This window comes from Tachypleus tridentatus, chromosome 5 (assembly GCF_004210375.1).
Source record: "Tachypleus tridentatus isolate NWPU-2018 chromosome 5, ASM421037v1, whole genome shotgun sequence".
Taxonomy (NCBI): domain Eukaryota; kingdom Metazoa; phylum Arthropoda; class Merostomata; order Xiphosura; family Limulidae; genus Tachypleus; species Tachypleus tridentatus.
Window position 1 is genome coordinate 35,882,531 of NC_134829.1, and position 21,553 is coordinate 35,904,083.

A 21,553-nucleotide genomic window follows, 5' to 3' on the forward strand; every position below is an offset into this window, starting at 1 on the left:
TCCAAAACCTAGGGTACATTTTATAATCTTTTCAATTAGTGGAACGTCTTTTATTTAATTTATTTTTGTTTCGGCTTGTTGTTTTTAAGTTACAACAAACTAATATGTTTATTTTTATATTTATTCAAGACGTATTTTATTAATCTGATCACAGTGTCGCCAGGATTTTCCAGGCGTTTCTGAAAAATCAATAACACATGTACGCCTAAATAAGTCGTGAGTCAGTTATAATTTATGTGGTTCATAGCGTCATATATAGCTGAAGAAACGAATAAGGTTGCGAATATAAAATGTTACGATACTTTCATCAGATTTTTAAGTACTGTATTTAATTTTTTGTAACCATCAGAATGCACTTGAACTTCAAAAGGGGCGTTGTTTACACCCAGCCTCTAATACCCTTCTCATTGACGATACCTTTTCAAATAAAACGTCTTTTTAACAAGTCTGATTTTGAGTTCCAATTAAAAAAATAAAAGTTGGAATATTTAGTAGTATTTTTAGAGTAAATATGGCGCAACACCTTTCATGACAATAACCTGTTTTGGACGTAATTAAAAGGTAGGTTGTTTGAAGTACTATTTTATCACAACAGTGATTTGAAAATGTATCTCAGAACGGTTGGTATGGGTATTAACACTTTTACTGGTAAGCAATTTTATGATCAATAAAAGTGGTAATACCAATACCAGCCGTTCTGAGATACATTTTTATTATTTGAAGTGGATTTCTTGTCATCATGAATATGATTTGAAAAATAGTGAACAATCTAAGCTGAATATAAAAATACGTTTATTGAAATATTAGACCTACAATGATTTCCAATACTTCTCCAACTTTGGGCGTTCAAACCGTAATTTTAACATTTTGAAACTGAATATATAAATAGTGCTTCAAATAAACCTTTCTCTCCCATTGCCAACCCAAGCTAATGAGTTCCGATGTTGAACGAAAACCCTTCTGGGTGGTGACTTAAGTAAACAAAAGATGGAACTTGAATACCATTTTACCCACGTCTATTTTGAACTGCGTAATAAACGAATTAAAAAGAATGTATAAAAGAAACATTTTGACGTGTTTTTAAGTCATGTCTTCAATCATAATGAGTGCTAAAACAAACATTTCCATTGCACATGATATATTAGAATGGAATAAAAAAATAAATTTTGTAATAAGTGGAAAAAAGAAATTAATGTGCGAGTGAGTATGTCGTAATATTTTTTTTCCTTTGGTTAGTTCTTTTATACTATCTGTTGAAAATAATTCAAAGTCGATCCATGTAAATGAAAAATTAATTAATTTTATAAGTTTATAATTTCTTAGACAGGTTTACGAATAACGCTAACTACACTAACGTAAAGATGAAGATATTTCTACAACTTCACTAGTAAAACAGAAACATACACAGACTGATTCATTTTACTGATTAGAAGAAACGCTCAAAACAGCTCTGGTTTTGATGCTTCACCGAACCTCGTGCTCAGAACCTGTCTTCGAATTTACTAGAAACTCTGACATTAAAATTTTAAGAAATGTTTAGGCCTACGTTATTCAACTTTCCGATTTTAACGTTCCACACCCTCTAGCTAACATCTACATTATATAACACTTAAACAAATGCATAACTTATAACAAAAGTAAGCAATGGTTAAGGCTACTAAACGTTTCAGCAAAAGTGAGAACGTCCCAAGTTTTTAGCCTTATTTGTTCGTCCCGATCAGTAACAGTATTAAATTTTCAGTTTTTTCTCTCTTGCCACTTTGATTTGTATGATTAGTACTTTTACATGGCTCGTTTAAAGTTTATTTGGAGAATTATCCAAAACAAGAAAGAAAACATGGATCGTTGTTGTTCATTGCTCTCTGCTTTGATTTCTTAACCTAACCTGTCATTGAGCAGCCGAAGAAATTGAGATTTGAAGAACTGCCCAGCCTCATAAAACAAAACAATTTTTTTAACTAGGTTCGAGTCCGCTTAGGCACATTTTTAGCCGCGACAGTTAGAGTTTTGGACTTTAGTTATATTACATACGACAATATATACTTCGATAAGAAGATTGTGGATACCTGAAGCATCTTGCCACTTCAGGCATTTTTTGTTAACTTCGATGTAACCTTCTCATGTTAATACTATTTGGCCCTAACAGTCCTTATACGAATCAGTATACAGCAAGAAAGTGTGATGGTTACATTCTGCTATGGCAGTATATGCCCACTATTTATTAACTGGCAGTGCTTATTGCCAACATAACTGAAGAACTAGGATCTTCTAACGCAAAAAAAGAGGGCTATGGGATTCTTGGTGGGTTTCCGTTGATCTCGAGGCAGTCACGTGCTTCCTGATGGAGCATCTGCGTCAATCTGACGTCAAAGGTTAGGTAGACAGTAGTCCTATTGAGTCTGTCACCCACAGAAGTTAACAGGGCTGAGGCACTCTTTATCGAGGAAAGTTGGATTAGCTCATGCTTCGAAACTGGGACGAAAGAATAAGTCTATTACCTCTCAAAGGAAGTCATGTTACAAAGTCATATTTACGATTACATTTACGAAAATCTGCATGATAAACAGGAGTAGGAAGATTTGGTTTTGAAAAATATATATGTAAAAACGGCTTGTTTGGGTTGAGAAAATATTTTACGTAGAGATTTGGTTTTGGTTTTAATTTCGCGTAAAGCTACACGAGATCTATCTGCGCTAGCTGTCCCTAATTTTGCAGTGTAAGACTAAAGGGAAAGCAGCTAGTCATCACCACCCACCGCCAACTCTTGGGCTACTATTTTACCAACGATTATTGGGATTGAACGTAACCTTATAACGCTTTCTCGGCTGAAAGTGTGAGCATATTTGGTGTGACGAGGATTCGAAACCACGGAGTAGAAAGACGTTTAAAGTATTAACAAATAAAAAAATTGCTGTGAAGTAATTGGCAGAAATATTTGTTGTACATGAAACTTAGCGAAAAGCAAGCACTCACTGAGCTACACTGCTTGTCATGAAAAGTAAACTGTTGCACATGAAACTTAGCGAAAAGCAAGCACTCACTGAGCTACACTGCTTGTCATGACAAGTAAACTGTTGTACATGAAACTTAGCGAAAAGCAAGCACTCACTGAGCTACACTGCTTGTCATGACAAGTAAACTGTTGTACATGAAACTTAGCGAAAAGCAGGCACTCACTGAGCTACACTGCTTGTCATGAAAAGTAAACTGTTGTACATGAAACTTAGCGAAAAGCAAGCACTCACTGAGCTACACTGCTTGCAAGGCTTGTCATGAAAAGTAAACTGTTTCACAGGCGTATAATTCAAGTATTTAGCAATAAAAAATGTATCACTGTTATTGTTTGTAAGATCTTTCTTTGGTTTTAATTTGTAGTTCCCTATAACTTTGTTTTTATCGACAAACTACGTAAATAAAGTCAAATTACAAACAACAGATGTAACCATGGAATACCCACATCAAACATTTACCTTTTAACCATCATATATATGTGTAATAAAAAAGTCATTGCCACTTGTTATTAAACATATTTTTGAAATACGATATAACTGGCGAAATTAGATTAATGACGCTACGTCAGTGTGTTCGAAGATTGTAGAGTGGTTTATAGTGAAACGAAAATACATTAAATCAAAATTCTTAATGTACAATAATAAAATATATACATCCCTGTACCCACTACTCAGTAACGTTAAACCAAACCGCAGGTCTAGCAATCAATATCTACACATAATGAAATAGTCCAGTATACAGAACTAGATGCTTTAAAATACGAACAGCAGATAAATACACTGAACTATTCGTTATTACCAGAGCACGTTCACTTTTATGTATTAACCTGCAATTATGACGTGTCTAATGCCGTCAGCTGATACAGGTAGTCGAACTAACAAAAACTCCGGATCAGTCACGAAAGCCAATAACTATGTATGTTATATTATACTGCTCTGAAACAACAAGCAATTTTTCAACGTTCGTCACAATAAGATGAGGTCAGAGGAACCAGAGAAGATTATATAGAACGCTGGTTGACTCGTGTTTCTCAATAATAAACAAGTTAATTTAAGAAATAATAATAATTAATAAAAATATGATGTTAAAATAAATAACACAGTATTAAGTGATCCGTACCTTAACTCTGACATGTTGTGACATAAGTAAATTTCATGAAAAATTACACTTCACCAACTTAATCCATTTCATTCCTTAACAGTTGTTGTCTGGTGGTGTTTGTTGTTGTTGTTTTTTTAGTATAAATGACGTCTGAATCACTACCATAGGCTTGATTTAGCGTAGCGGTTAGGAGGCAATTTGATGGTCGCGGGATCGAAACTTTTAGCTGAACATGTTCGCCCTTTTAGATGTGAATGAATTATATGTGACTGACAATCCTATTTATTTCTTGGAAAAGAGTAGTTCAAGATATATCAGTGGGTGGTGTTGACTAGCTGTATTCCCTGTAGTCTTTCACTTCCAAATTACTTGAGGACTAGCGCACGAAAGTGAACAGAACATAACTCTACCCTCTCTCTAACGTGTGTGTGTTTATATATATATATATCGTATCCTTCCTAGCCTGAAGAGCCTTGGTATTGGGCGGAGTGGTTCGTCGGCATTGAATATAGTAGATATGATATGGTTGACATATTATAATATAATCTACTTTCACTCAGAAGTTCTTATTAACAATACAACCCCCTAGTGGCTCAGCGGCATATGTGCGAACTTACAACTCTAGAATCCGGGTTTCGATACTTGTAGCTGGCAGAGCACATATAGCTCATTGTGTTGCTTTGTGCTTGACTTCGAACAAACAAACAACCAATTAACAACAAAATTAGTGTACTTTTTTTTTTACTTAGATATTTCTAAAACATTTTATAAAATATTTATCGGAAATAAACTAGGTAAAATAGGGAGGTTAGAGATTAGCACGACAATCTAACAACGCTAAAATCCAGAGTTCGATTCCCTGTAGTGGACAGAGCACAGATAATTCATTGTGTGGCTTTGCGTTAAAATAACCAAAAAGCGACAAACGAACCAAATATCTTTAATTTACACCAGTATTGTAATTCGATTTCCAGATGGTGCATTTTGTGGATGGCAATACATAGTATTGGTTCAATTGCACCTGATACTTAATTTGACGTGAATCTGATTCTCCATCAGCTCCGTGTGTATTCTGCAGCTTCTGCCAACAACATGAACCAGTAACGTTTTCCGTCACACCATAACATGCTCGCCTTTCAGCCTTGGGGGCGTTATAGTGTTTAGGTCAATCTCACTATTCGTTAGTAAAAGAGTAGAGTAGCTCAAGAAGCGGCAGTGGGTGGTGATGACTATCTGCCTTCCCTCTAGACTTATACTGCTAAATTATGGAAGGCTAGCGCAAATAGTCCTCGTGTAGGTTTGCGCGAAATTCAAAAAGAATCAAATAATCACGTTTATAACGCACCCACAACTTCTAAAGTGTAAAACGCGATGTAGCAGCAACGATACGTGAACTTTTAGACTTACAGTCTGATTCGTTAACCATTAGACTACACTCAGTCCATCAAATTTACTTGTTGGTAAAAACCTCAACACAATAACAGTATCCTACAAAGAAGGTTCAAGAGGCAATCTGTATGATTTAAGTAATAACTTTTTATTCACAAAACCATCTCCGATGTAGTTTTTTTATTTCCATTTATTCCACGCATTATCAATGCATCAGTATGAAAACACCTGCGAAGAATTGTGCAGCTGTGTCCAACATCAAGTCAGTGTATCCCTGAGTAGTAAATTCATCCTCTGGGAGTACAATAAGACATACATTCACTCCTAGTGATGCTTTCCTACACCGTAACCAATCCACAACCCAAACTGTAACATTCAGTTTGTTATCTATCCAAACACAGAATCGCCCGCCACTAATAAACACAGGAAATTTAGCCTAATGAACACTTATCTTTCAACAGTAATACATTGCTACCTTCTCTGGTAATTTCAATAGATGTTCAAACGTGATGTTTGTTTTTGAATTTCGAACAAAGCTACTCGAGGGCTATATGTGCTAGCTGTCCCTAATTTAGCAGTGTAAGACTAGAGGGAAGGCAGCTAGTCGTCACCACCCACCGCCAACTCTTGGGCTACTCTTTTGCCGACGAATAGTGCGATTGACCGTAATATTACAATGCCCCCACGGTTGAAAGGGCGAGCATGTTTGACACGATGGGGATGCGAATCCGCGACCCTCAGATTACTAGTCGCACGCCTTAACACGCTTGGTCATGCCGGGCCGAAATGTATTGTGCACTCAGCCACATCTTCTAGACCTGCGTTTTCCAAGGGTTGCTATCCAATCTTGAGTTAGTGGTGTAATGTATGAAACGGCCGCAAAAACAGGATGGGAATTTATAACAGTTTATTTAATTCATGTAGCAAGTATTTCGTTTCGTCTGACCATCTATGCTTACAAATGGATCATAGTCCAGAAAAGCATGAGAACCATTGTTCTGATCCATTTTGATTCATGGGGTCTGTTTCCTTATTCAGGAGATTTGTTTTTCCCTCTTCCAGTGGCTCAGCGGTAAGTGTGAAGGTTCAAAACACGACTCCCCTCCCCAAAAAAAAACCCACAAAAACGGGGCTGTAGATATATATGGCGGCCATAGTACAGATAGCTTAACAACAACTTTTTTATGTACAATATTGTGTATACCATCCTTTTAAAAACACTAGAAACATTAACAGACCTGTTTCTGTATTTGTTATACTTGTCCATACAAGGATTGTACTGTTCCGCATTTGGTTTTGATAAACTGAAGACGATTAGCCAATAAAGTTAAAATAAATGTCTATAAGAGAATAATGTTTCATTCTCGTCATATGTAATACATATTATGTATACTAAGGCATGTTTGGAAGCTAATATTTAGGCTTACTTTTAGTTCTGCTGCACCAACTCATTTGTATATAGAAATTTTTAAGGCATCAAATGGATATCAAAAACAACATGAATTTAGGAAGTAGGAATAGAATTATAGGTTATAATCCAGAGTTATTCCAAAATAATCACAACCGAAAATTGAAAGACTGACACAGTCTATGTTTTTGTTCATAATTTAACGATAAGTGACGAATTATTTTTAGAAATATTTTAGACATTTCACAATTTTTGTTTTACCCAAGTGAAGTAATTATTTTGCTTTTAATGTATAAAATAACATTGAAATCAGTTATCACAACAATAGCCTTTATGTTTAGTAGGTAAAACAATCTTTTGGCTAAGAAAGTAAAAACATGTAACTGCCAGCACGAATACACAAAACCATAAATAAAAAACAATATAAGTAGCCATATTATTCTAAGAAAACTTTTATCTAAAACTAAGTGTTGAATTTCTTTCCTTTTCGTGAAATTAGGATTGAGTAAAAGCAATTGAAATGAATTATGTTATAAAGTCTTACAATGGCTAATTGCCATAAGCTTGTAACATTGACTCAGTGGCTACTTATGTAGGGATTTTCTTTTTATAATTTTGTTTGTTTATCCCTAACTTGTTTCTGTAATTTTTGGCATTGCTATTCTAACATCATCCTTTTTTATTCAAACTCTTTTATTTGTTTTCCCTCTTCTATAAAAAAGCAAAACAATAATAATAATAATTCATAATTTATGATGAATGGCCGTCGCTATGAAGGGAACAGTTTTAGCCTGATGTGATTGATTGTCTTGATGAAGACATCATGTCTTGAAGTTAGTGAAATGTTATACCGCTTCTACACTTTACAAATTAAAATGGAACATTTTAGTGTGTAAATCATCACAGCAACTTTAAACATTGGTAAACTAACCCTTCTGATACCAGAATTGTAATAGTCAGTAGAATATTTGACAGTCCTACTCACCAGTTTTTTTCAACCCCAGCTTAAGGCATGGGCTTAGCGGGCTGAATCTCGGGGTCCCACACTAATGAGAAGGCCTCAAGCTATGACTATAAATGTATTGCATGTAGAGGTTCTGTCTCGAAGGGGCCTTTATAAGTTGAAAAGCCTAAGGCCAATAAAACCCTTAATCCAGCCTTGGGTTTGTTTACTTTGGCGATTTGTGAATGTGTGTATGTGTGTGTGGCTAAACTGAAAGTCTTAATAGCTTTTTAAAACATCGAAAATCTAACTGTTTACGAAAATCTGTTACATTGTTGTGAGAGAGATTTTAGACTGTGGGGAGCGGTACATAATATGCATTAGCCATATTTGGCGGTCCATTCCTAGATACTAAACACTGCAGTGTTCAGTGATATCACAACGTTCGAGCTTTGTCTTAATTTAAGTATGTGTACTATGGTCTGTTTTCAAGTTTATCATTAAATGCTGTTGTGAACTATCTCGTCTTTTTCTTTTTTGTAAATTGTTTAAAATATTATAACTTTATGGCGATTAGGGATTTGTTTCTTTTGTTGGTTTTCCTGTGTTGGGTTCTTAAACCAATAATGAAATAATGAAAATTATTTCCTATATATGTTGCTTTAAAACGGATTTCAGATTTAGTAATTGTGAAATCGTTAATATCTTAGAATAGGTTGTTTGAGGAACAGTTTTCCTCCATTTATTTAGAGTATTCAGAGTCTACTCTGAAGGATCGAACTCCGATTTTAGAGTTGTAAATCTGTAAACTTACTGTCGACCGACCAGAGGAACCATACGTGTACTGTACATGTCTGCGTTTGTTTGCTTATTCTAAAGTTATTTTAAGTCTCCGAAATGTTAGTATTAGTATGTCGTGCACTTGTCTTTGTACTTCATAAAGGCTTAACATCTAATGTCAGTAAAAACCGGTTATTAATTAATTATGTTAAAATGTTCAATTACTACGTTTAAAAGTTTATTTATTTTAGACTTAGTATTATTTAGCGAATAACACCCACTAAAATAATCATTAATTTGTTTACGTATTAAGATAAACTAAAAAGAAAGTTTTTAGTTCTATACTGAATAATTAAACAGCCAATAACAACTTAGGCATGAAAAATAGTTGTCTTATCGCCAAGAGGAATCGATGATGAACTACCGTGGATGTTTTCACGCATGCGCAACTGTGAATCCTGCGGAACATGAGGAGGCAAGACGCGGTGTCTACTTAGAATCGTCGCGGTAGATTTAGTATTATTAAAGCGGACAGTTTGTCGTTTTACCGCCTTTGAATTTCACGGTATAAAAATGTATTTTATTGGTATGTGAAGGTAGGAAACAAGTGTACTAACCAGTGTACCGTTCCACGCTAATTTTTCTTCTTCTTTTTTTTTCACAGTTGGCGAGAGGCGCGCAGTGTTGTGTAAAATAGCATGGAGTGAAGTTCCCAGATTTCAATGTCAGGAGTAGTGGTATTACAAGAGACAAGTAATTCAACTAAGAATAGCCTCGGTGGTACATCCCTAAGTAATTATTATTTTGTATTTCTTCGTAGTTAAGAGTAGCAGTGAATATAAATATAGATAAGGTAAGAATGTTTCGTTGCGTGTATGTAAATTTAACAAATACTACTAAAACGTACTGTGATGTAAGCAATCGTAAGACTATATTTTGAGCTTCCTCTAACATATAAAATAATTTTAGTTTATAATTATTTTTGTTTAATTTAATAGCTTAGTTAAAAATAATTCGGGTACAATTTCTGAGGTTTAATTTTCATGTCGTTATTCATACTGTCTAACGCTGTAAGTTTTTATTTGTATGAAATATGTGAAATTGATGTGTAACTAATTAACATTTTTTATGTAACGTGTTTTACGACAAGGGCTCGTTACGTCTTTCAAGGCTGCCCTTGTTCACGCCGTTTAAGAAAAGCAAAAAGTTAAACTCATCGATTGCTTTCTTAAGTTATTGTGATCAGAACATATCGAAATTAGCGGGCATGTTTGATATGCTGCTCCTGAAGACTATCGGATGTGCTACCATCTACGGTATTTCCATGAATCATTGAATGTTTTGAGATTGGGCCAGGTATCGTGTGAAAGTCGTTGGAAAGGAATTGAGAGTATATTATGACAAGGTGCTTAGATTGTTCACGTTATACTGAAATTCGGTACTGCTTCAAGGTTAGAAGGTCGTGATAAAAATAATTAGTGCAGAGCAGGCAATTTCACACCGAATCAAGTGAGTTCTATAAGTCGACTAGTAACAGATATTTTTTACTCCTACAGTTTGTTTGTTTTGAAGTTCGAGCAAAGCAACACGAAAGCTATCCACACTAGCCATCCCTAATTTAGCAGTGTAAGACTAGAGGGAAGGCAGCTAGTCATCATCACCCACCGCCAACTCTTGGGCTATTCTTTTACCAACAAATAGTGGGATCGACCGCCACATTATAACGCCCTCACGGCTGAAAGGGCGAGCATGTATGATGAGACGGGGATTCGAATCCGCGACCTTCCTACAGGTATGAAATAATAATAATCGAATTCACTGTGTGCTAATGAGTATAGTTTCGTAAATTTTGCACTAACAGGAAATACTCGAAATTCATTTAACATAAAGTATTTTTTTCAGTTTTAACGAGACATTCAGATTATGAAAGAAATGAAACTGGTGTCAGAAAGAATATCCATCATGAATATTGATACGTGAAGGTCAATTGATTGCTTAGTGTACTAGTATTCTTTTCTAATTGAATATATTCCTTCATTGTACTGTTTGTTTGAATTTCGCGCAAAGTTACACGAGGTTATCTGCGCTAGCCATCCCTAATTTTGCAGTGTAAGACTAGAGGAAAGTCATCATCACCCACCGCCAATTCTTGGGCTACTCTTTTACCAACGAATAGTTGGATTTACCGTAACATTATAACGCCCTCAGGCTGAAAGGGCGAGCATGTTTGGTGTGGCGGGTATTCGAAACCACGACCCTCAGATTACGAGTCGAACGCCTTAATCCACCTGGCCATGCTGGGCCTTCCTTCATTGTAATATTTTTGTTTATTATTTCATTCAGCCTTATCTGTACATAATCATCCAGTGCATAGTAACATGTAGTTTTCCTGTGCATAATTTCTTAGTTTTATTTGTTGTTTTCGATGTACGATATCCATGTAGATAATATATTGAAGGTTGAGGTCAGCTTAATTTTAAGCAATTCTTGAAATATACGATACTACCTGTATAACCCCCCGCTAGTACAGCGGTATGTCTCCGGATTTACAACGCTAAAATCAGTGGTTCGATTCCCCTCGGTGGGCTGAGCAGATAGCCCTATGTGGCTTTGCTATACGAAAAACACACACACACACTATCTGTATAACTTTTGTAATAAACTTATACTATTTTTTAAACTATATTTTTACTGTTGTAATCAAAATCTTAGCTAGAGTGTGTGTGTGTGTTTTCTTATAGCAAAGCCACATCGGGCTATCTGCTGAGCTCACCGAGGGGAATCGAACCCCTGATTTGAGGGTTGTAAATCCGTAGACATACCGCTGTACTAGCCGGGGGCATTAGCTAGAGAGAGCTGCAGGTCTTAATAATGACGTTCAAGTCAAAAGGTATTAGGTTGTCCAGAAATAAATGTCGTTTTTGACCTGCGAAGTTTGGAAAAGTATAAGTGTGTGTTTTCTTATAGCAAAGCCACATGAGGCTAGTTGCTGAGTCTACCGAGGGGAATCGAACCCCTGATTTTAATTATTGTAAATCCGTAGACTTACCGCTGTACTAGCGGGGGGCGGAAAAGTATAAACCAGTGTTGTAAAACATGCTTTAATCAAAGTAAGCACCATTTGCTTCAACACACTTTTGTCAACGTGAAACGATGCTGTTTATGCCCCTGTTGTAGAAATCAGAGTTTCTATGGTCAATAAAGTACCTGAAAACTTCTTCTGCGGCTGCCTGGTTTTGAAAGCGTTTATTGTTCAAAAATTTGTAAAAGTGCTTGGAAAATTGAAAATCTGTTGGGGAAAGGTCTGGGGAATAAGGGGGATTAGTTCAAGTTTTGGAGCATCATCCTTCATAGGTGGAGTCGAGCATTATCGTGAAGAAGAATAGAGCCATTCGATTGACTAGAGCTGGTTATTTCTCGCGCAACTTCCGACACATTTCGGCCAGTTCTTGACAGTATTTGTCAGATGTGGTTTTCTTCCCCTGATTGTTTTTCGTCTTTCTAATCGCACTCAGCTGATTGATAATGCTTGATTTCTTTGTGCTTAGCTTTCCTACAGGCTCACGTACTGTTGTACGATGCACTGTCTCAACTGCTTCCCTTAATTGTTTTCATCTGAGGATGTCTCCCTTCCACGACCTTCGTGGTCTTCAAGACTCTCATTTCCATGTCGAAACCTTTGGAACCAACACTGAACTCTACGTTCAGTAACAGATCCATGGCCGAATGCCTGGTTGATGTTCTGTATACTTTCGGAAGCTTTTCGCCCAAATTTGAAGTCGTAGAGGAAAATGAGAAGAAAATCCTTCTTGTCCATGTTGCCTTGGTAGTTGCGAAACTTTCTCTGAGACAATTAAGACACCTTGTAAGCCACAAACGTTGGATTAAACCAACCAACCAACGATGAGCTACTCAGTATCTAGCTTCTAAATGTCATCGTGAGAATTCCGACATTTATTTCTGGACAACCTAATATAATAAGATAGGTTTAGAACACTTAGAAGGACCTAAGGATGTGGAGTCAAGATTTTTCTAACATGTTCATAAATTAGGTTATAAATACGAGATATTTATCAAATGTGTAATGTTATTTTCAGGATAATAGTTGAATTAGTGTGTTTGCGTGAAGTATTTGTTGTTGTTTGTTTGCTATTAAGCACAAAGGGCTATCTGTGCTCTGCCAACAACGGGTATCGCAACATGGCTTATAGCAGAATAATTCCGCAAACGTACCACTGTGCTACTGGGGGTGGTGAAGTATTTAGATCTGTATTTGTTATCATGTTTGTCGAGCGCAAGTACAATGACTTGTTTACAGCAGTTAAAGTCGTTTCTAATGTAAGCATACAACAACTTATGACAGTGTACAAGCTTGAAAAAATGTGAAAGAAGGAAAGAAAATAATTCGCAATAGTTTAGATGAATTATATTTGAAATAATTTCACGGGATAATTAAAAGAAACCGCCAACGAAAGAACAATGTTATAACACGTGGTGTCAGAAGTGAGTTATTAATATGGTGAAAATAGGATAGAATTCTGAATATACTTGGGAACCTTAAGTGTTGAATTTGACGATTACCAGATGTGAAAGTGAGTTTGTTTGTTTTTTGAACTTCGCATAAAACTACTCGAGGTCTACCTGTGCTAGCTGTCCCTAATTTAGCAGTGTAAGACTAGAGGGAAGGCAGCTAGTCATCACCACCCACCGCCAACTGTTGGGCTACTCTTTTACCAACGAAGAGTGGGATTGACCGTAATATTACAATACCCCCACGGCTGAAAGGGCGAGCATGTTTGACGCGATGGGGATGCGAACCCGCGACCCTCAGATTACTAGTCGTACGCCTTAACACGCTTGGCCATGCCGGGCCCGTGAAAATGAGAGTGAAGCGTTACTTGAAATGATAACATTGCGAAGATAAAATCAGGAAGAATGTTATAGAAACTTTGAAGAAAGAAGTAAAATTAAGTAGCCTCTAAGGAGATGAGTGTTAAGTCACGATGCTTATAAAAAACTGAGTTTCGATACTCGTGGTGGTCACAGAAGAGAGAGCTCATTGTATAACTCTGTGCTCAATATGAACAAACAAACAAGAAATAAAAGAAGAGCAAGACAGAACGTTAGAAGAATGCGAAATTTAAGTGTAAAATTAGAAGAAAGAGATCTAGTACTAAAAAAACTAAAAACTAAAGGAAATCGCATTGAGGTTAGGTTTAAATTTCGCGCAAAGCTACACGAGGGCTATCTGCGCTAGCCGTCCTTAATTTAGCAGTGTAAGACTAGAGGGAAAGCAGCTAGTCATCACTACCTACCGCCAACTTTTGGGCTGCTCTTTTACCAACGAATAGTGGGATTGACCATCACATTATAAAACTCCCACAGCTGAAAGGGCGAGCATGTTTGGTGTGACGGGGATTCGAACCCGCGACCTTTAGGTTACGAGTCGAGAGCCATATCCACCTGGTCATACCGGGCGAAATCGCATTGAAGCTATTGAAGATGTATAGAGAAAGAGATTACAACAGCAAGTTTGAAGAAATGCAACAGAACATCAAAGTTCATAAAGACTGTTATGACAACATGTATAAAAAGACATCAGTGAGGTAGAAAGAACATCAATGACAGAATTAAACATGAAAATGAATTATTAAATGCAAGGGTTAAACCAGTCATGCACATCTTTCTGCTTCAACTTAGGAGTTCCAGCCTAGAACACTATCTGCTACATACTATGGAATGGAACCTATGAACTAGTAACAGGTACAGTTGAGGTACATTAGAATATTTAGTAACAGGTACAGAAGGTCTCTTCACATTGTTGTAGAGAAGGACAGTAGTTGCCAAAATGTAGAGAAAAAATGTGGGTTACGTGATGCTCTTACTTTATTGCAGTGTTAGTGGGATATGCTTTGTCTGCATTACTTTGGAATATCTTATTCATCTACTTGAGTGACATAATCAATGTGGGAAAGCCACAGTAAAGTTGTGGAATGGTTAATGACAACAGAACCTTAAGCTGAATTCCAAGAAGTATGAATTATTCTATGAACAGGAGAGTTTCCTGAGAGAAGCAGTAAGTAAAAAAGGAAAGTTTTCAGGTCTATCGAATACTGACTCCATCCAGAATTGACCAACACCAAAGAGCGTGCTTGATATGTGAGGATTTATTAGATTTTCCTTTAGTACCGTTATTTTTTAAAATATTTCACTGACATAGCTCGTATTTTACACAAAACACTTCAAAAACCATATAAGTTTTGTTTGAGTGTGAACAAGGATTTAAAAAAACCGAAGAAGGAATTTACCATTACTCAGGTATTGGCATACCCAACTCTGGAAGATCCACTACTTTCAGATGCTAGTAATTTTGCGATGGGAGCAGTTTTGTCACAAGGATAACCTAGAAAGGAACACGTGGTTGTCTGATATGGAAATGCAATGAACGCCATAGAAAAGAAATACTATACTAATCAAAAGGAGGTGCTAAGTGTTGTTTGAACCCTGAGTCACTTCTATCAGTGTCTATATGGACAAATTTTATGTTCCAGGCCGATTATGCAACTTTGAAGTGGCTGGTGAAGTTTTGTAATTCAGAAGGCCAAATATTAACATGACTCCAAAATCTCTAGGAGTACAACTTTAACATCATACATTACCCTGGAGAGAACAACAGAAATACTGATGCATCAACCTAAAGACTGCATATTAGTAAAAAATGTACACACTTTAAGAAGAAGTAAGCACAGGATAGAAAATATGACAAACCTAATGAAGAAAACCAGTCCAAGATGCGACATCTACTATCGATAAAGAAGAACTGATGTGGCCCACGTAAAATTTTTCAGGCAGAAAATGCGAATTTAAAACTAATTATTCAGTGGTTTATGAGTAATGTAAAAAAAGACCATCATAACAAACAGTTGCCCCATACAGCTCGAAAACAAATATGCATTGAACACAGTAGGATTTACGGTAGACTTTAATATGTCCAAAATAGGAAGGTTCCAGTGGACAAAAACAATAATTACAGTTTCTACTTTCTCAATGTTTACTTTATGAAGCACTTGATCATCTCCACAGACCTCTGGCACCTGACACAGCAGAAGCATTCTCTTACTTGCTGAGTGTCTTTTTAACCACGAAATGTCCAGATGGATAGAGTTATTATTAATGTACTTGATTATTTTCCACAAAGTAACAGTGGGAACAGATGAATCATGGTTGTGCTGGACTGTTTCATTATTTCGCCTGAAGCATATGCTGTTCTAAATCAGGAAGCAGAAACTCTTGCAAAGAAACTTGCAAATGAAATTGCTTCAATATTAAGTGTACCCATGTAACTTCACTTTGGAAAGAGATGGAACTTTGAATTAGATTTGTTTGTGGAAAGGTATAAAGTCCTAGAGATTTCAAAGATATTTTAATCCATCTTTTAATGGTGTGGTAAATTAATACAACTACGAATTGTTAAATCAAATAGCCATTTATTGGATGAACATTAGAAAACGTGGAATCAAGGTCTTGCACTGTTTTATATAAATTACACAATGTAACAAAATTTTTACTTTTTCTTGTTCCTGGACAGAAAGTATTATTTCCCAATTGCTTATGCCTAAAGTAAATGGAAAAGACCTATTTTTCTCTTCGAACTTTGCTTTTGTGACCTGGGTAATGAAATTTACCCATTTTCCAGAACATTCCAGGTAGATTCAGTGTTGAGTAGCTGATAGAGAATTATCTCGAGCTTACAATAATTTTCAAGAACTTTCTAGAGTGTCGTAGAAGCCTCAAAGCTGTACTGCTCCATAACGGGAATCAGTATCCATCTCTTCCCCTGGCTCATTCGGTGCACCTCAAAGAGGAATACAACAACGTCAAGACCTTGCTGGAAACCTTGAAGTATGATGAGTATGGCTGGGAGGTTATCGGATACTTCAAAACGGTGGCATTCCTGATGCGTCTCCAAGGAGGCTTTACCAAGTTTTTCTGTTATTTTTGCCTTTGAGACAGCAGGGACACCGCAGCGCACTACAACAGGAAGCACTGGCCACAACGGACTGAGTAATCTGTGGGGAGGCACAATGTCAAGTGTGAGCCACTAGTGGACCTCCAGAAGGTGTTGCTCCCACCATTGCACATAATATTGGGTCTTATGAAACAATTTGTCACAGCTCTTGATAAGGAGTCTGCAGCCTTCAAGTACCTTCGAAAGTTCTTCCCTAAACTGTCTGAGGCAAAGGTCAAAGCTGGTGTCTTCGTTGGTACACAAATGAAGAAGATCCTGGAGTGCACAGAATTCGCCAAGAAGCTCAGTAGGAAGGAATAAAAGCTTGGGGTAGCTTTGTTACAGTGGTTCGGGGCTTCTTGGGCAATCACAAGGCCGGATATTATATGGAACTAGTTGAGGATGTGGTGAAGAACTACGGCAAAATGGGCTATAGGATGTCCCTGAAAGTCCATATCCTTGACGCTCATCTTGATAAATTCAAGGAGTACATGAGAGCATACTCAGAAGACAAGGCGAGGGCTGGCACCAAGATATACTGGACTTTGGACGCCGCTACCAAAGAGCGTATAACGAAAACGTGATGGGAGACTATATATGGGAGCTGATACGTGAAAGTGATTACAGTCGCAAATCTCGAAAAACTACTCACTTCTACACATTTTTGTTCATTTTTGTATAACTTCAGTATAACTACATGTAAATCTTGGTTCATATGAAAATGTGCAAATTTGGCCGTTTTTACATAGATAATAGGTTAATTTCTAAATTTCATTATCCACATCACAACACGAAAGTTTGAAGGGTAATGGTCATTTTCTCTACTTTTACAACATAAGCTAATTAAGAAATAACACACACCATCCAGGAACAAAATTTATGTTACATAATGTTAGCATCCAGAAGTATATGAAACTATCAGTAATACATCATCATCATCACTGGTTTTCAAAAGAAAACTGAAAATGTTATTGGACCTTTTCTAATCTTATATGGAGAAAAAAATCACACAAAACAGTCTTACGCAAGAGTAGAGACTTTGGAAATAAATTGGTGAAAAAATGGCCAGCTGGGTAACTTAGAGAAAAATTGCGAGGAGATTGTGAACCTGCTGAAGAGCTCATGGTTCTCTTTTTTTTTTTTTTTCGACCACTTTCAGAAGATCACAAAGGGTATAACCTCTAGTGGGTTCATTCGACCACCCACCTAAGAATATCTCCTTGGCCAGTGGTGAAAATGAACAAGAGGTCAATGCATCTACATAGTATGAGCATTGGAAGAGAGTACTACCATAAAGACAGTGAATGGACAATTTAGTGTACTGTTTTATTTGTGTGTTAGAATTGTTAAACGGACTTCACAATCAAGAAAAGGGACAGTGTTATAAGCAATACTTTCAATGTTATAATTTAGTTGTTTCCGAGAGGAAGCTGTTAATAAAGATGTCGATGCTAGATCTAGAAAGTACATAGAAGTAATCATTGAATATAAAGTTCATGATGATGTAATAATATACACATTTCATGAATTTTGGAGAAATAACGAATAATCAGTGCGTGGAAATTGAATGATAATTTATTTAGATTTGTGTTAAAACGTTGACTGTGAAGTTAGGCCTACAGCTTGTATCAAGATGAACGTAGCATATATCAAACGTTAAAGAATAAATAAATTAGTTCATTATATTTACATGGACTGGACTTCACTTTCTGTTTATCAAATAATCCAAAAATCCAAAACGCACCAAACAAAAGAACAACGTTATAGCATTATAATATTTATTATTTTCATTCTGTAGTCGTGTAAATTATAATGCGCATTAAAACATTACAAAGCATGAATACACTCTTAAATATCAGATAAAGAATGCATCAACTTAAAAACAACGACACTGAGAACCATATAAGTTTCCTAAACATCTTAATGAAACTAGCCTATTTTTCACATATATTTTCATAAGATACATACGGATTTATACATCATTAACATGACTTCAAACCTAGATATATCAGACGGAGAAAGAGTGACGATTATATACAAATAGCGTTCTATTTTAAGCCTCAGATGTTTATAGCAACATAGAATACTACTTTATGAACGGCGTATCAGATAAACAACCATTTACGTACTTTTTCGTTTAGGGTGCGTAATTATACGTAACTATTTAAGCGAATGTACTGGCAAAGAATATTAGATATGGTTACGTCACACACCTAATAAACCCTAAGGGAATGTGTATGAATTTAGTGTGAAACGCCCCAGGCTGGTGAAACATTGTATTTAGTGGTAATATTTGTGTGACATTATATCATCATACAAAATTGCATATTTTGATTGTTCTTCTCTAAAGTCCACGAGATCTCTATATATATTTGAATATTTCTTTATTCACATGGTAGGCCAAACTAGGAAACTATAAGAATTTCGAGAAGAAATAATCATATACAGATTTCAAACTCTCATGGCACTGTTACAGAGACAGACATTACTTGTGTGTATATATATATTTATATCGAGAATTGGTTTAATCACTAAACGTACCAATTTACGTTTATGACAATACTGTTTGTGTGTGTGTATGTACGTCTGTAGGAGGGTATATACATACGTAAAAATAAGTATTATAATGTCTCTTGGCACTACAATGGATGTATTATTAACTGAACTTTGAGGAAAATTAAAGTAAAAACAAACAATTCTCTAGAAGTCTTTTGCTGAAGAAAAGTCAAATCATGATTTCACGTGTTCACAGTTAGGGTACATTAGAAGGTATGGTAACAGGTACAGAAACTCTGGTGTGTATAGTATCAGGTACAGAAGCTCTAGTATGTATAGTATCAGGTACAGAAGCTCTGGTGTGTATAGTATCAGGTACAGAAGCTCTGGTGTGTATAGTATCAGGTACAGAAGCTCTGGTGTGTATAGTATCAGGTACAGAAACTCTGGTTTGTATAGTATCAGGTACAGAAGCTCTGGTATGTATAGTATCAGGTACAGAAGCTCTGGTATGTATAGTATCAGGTACAGAAACTCTGGTGTGTATAGTATCAGGTACAGAAGCTCTGGTGTGTATAGTATCAGGTACAGAAACTCTGGTATGTATAGTATCAGGTACAGAAACTCTGGTGTGTATAGTATCAGGTACAGAAGTTCTGGTGTGTATAGTATCAGGTACAGAAACTCTGGTATGTATAGTATCAGGTACAGAAACTCTAGTATGTATAGTATCAGGTACAGAAGCTCTGGTGTGTATAGTATCAGGTACAGAAACTCTGGTATGTATAGGTATCAGGTACAGAAGCTCTGGTATGTATAGTATCAGGTACAGAAGCTCTGGTATGTATAGTATCAGGTACAGAAACTCTGGTGTGTATAGTATCAGGTACAGAAGTTCTGGTGTGTATAGTATCAGGTACAGAAACTCTGGTATGTATAGTATCAGGTACAGAAACTCTGGTATGTATAGTATCAGGTACAGAAGCTCTGGTGTGTATAGTATCAGGTACAGAAACTCTGGTATGTATAGTATCAGGTACAGAAGCTCTGGTGTGTATAGTATCAGGTACAGAAACTCTGGTATGTATAGTATCAGGTACAGAAGCTCTGGTGTGTATAGTATCAGGTACAGAAGCTCTGGTGTGTATAGTATCAGGTACAGAAGCTCTGGTGTGTATAGTATCAGGTACAGAAGCTCTGGTGTGTATAGTATCAGGTACAGAAACTCTGGTATGTATAGTATCAGGTACAGAAGCTCTGGTGTGTATAGTATCAGGTACAGAAACTCTGGTATGTATAGTATCAGGTACAGAAGCTCTGGTGTGTATAGTATCAGGTACAGAAACTCTGGTATGTATAGTATCAGGTACAGAAGCTCTGGTGTGTATAGTATCAGGTACAGAAGCTCTGGTGTGTATAGTATCAGGTACAGAAACTCTGGTGTGTATAGTATCAGGTACAGAAGCTCTGGTGTGTATAGTATCAGGTACAGAAGCTCTGGTGTGTATAGTATCAGGTACAGAAGCTCTGGTGTGTATAGTATCAGGTACAGAAGCTCTGGTGTGTATAGTATCAGGTACAGAAGCTCTGGTGTGTATAGTATCAGGTACAGAAGCTCTGGTGTGTATAGTATCAGGTACAGAAGCTCTAGTATGTATAGTATCAGGTACAGAAGCTCTGGTGTGTATAGTATCAGGTACAGAAACTCTGGTATGTATAGTATCAGGCATCTCTGGTGTGTATAGTATCAGGCACAGAAACTCTGGTATGTATAGTATCAGGTACAGAAACTCTGGTGTGTATAGTATCAGGTACAGAAGCTCTGGTGTGTATAGTATCAGGTACAGAAGCTCTAGTATGTATAGTATCAGGTACAGAAGCTCTGGTGTGTATAGTATCAGGTACAGAAGCTCTGGTATGTATAGTATCAGGTACAGAAGCTCTGGTGTGTATAGTATCAGGTACAGAAGCTCTGGTGTGTATAGTATCAGGTACAGAAGCTCTGGTGTGTATAGTATCAGGTACAGAAGCTCTGGTGTGTATAGTATCAGGTACAGAAACTCTGGTATGTATAGTATCAGGTACAGAAGCTCTGGTATGTATAGTATCAGGTACAGAAACTCTGGTGTGTATAGTATCAGGTACAGAAGCTCTGGTGTGTATAGTATCAGGTACAGAAACTCTGGTATGTATAGTATCAGGTACAGAAACTCTGGTATGTATAGTATCAGGTACAGAAACTCTGGTATGTATAGTATCAGGTACAGAAACTCTGGTATGTATAGTATCAGGTACAGAAGCTCTGGTGTGTATAGTATCAGGTACAGAAACTCTGGTGTGTATAGTATCAGGTACAGAAACTCTGGTATGTATAGTAGCATCAGGTACAGAAGCTCTGGTATGTATAGTATCAGGT

The 21,553-nt window shown here is 36.5% G+C and overlaps 1 protein-coding gene across 17 annotated transcripts in view; it reads left to right on the forward strand.

Annotated features, from left to right (window-relative positions):
• LOC143250935 (NACHT and WD repeat domain-containing protein 2-like) overlaps positions 1-21,553 on the forward strand; it is a 97,672-nt gene that overhangs the window by 28,372 nt on the left and 47,747 nt on the right. For 10 of the 17 annotated variants that reach the window (XM_076502147.1, XM_076502146.1, XM_076502154.1 and 7 more), the window contains one exon: positions 9,298-9,425. The exons of 2 other annotated variants lie outside the window; for them this stretch is intronic. The gene's annotated coding sequence lies outside the window, so the exon portion shown is untranslated. Of the gene's footprint in view, positions 1-9,090; positions 9,199-9,297; positions 9,487-10,189; positions 10,426-21,553 lie in introns of those variants that run through there. 5 more of the 17 variants (XM_076502158.1, XM_076502159.1, XM_076502157.1 and 2 more) reach the window with 4 other exon arrangements.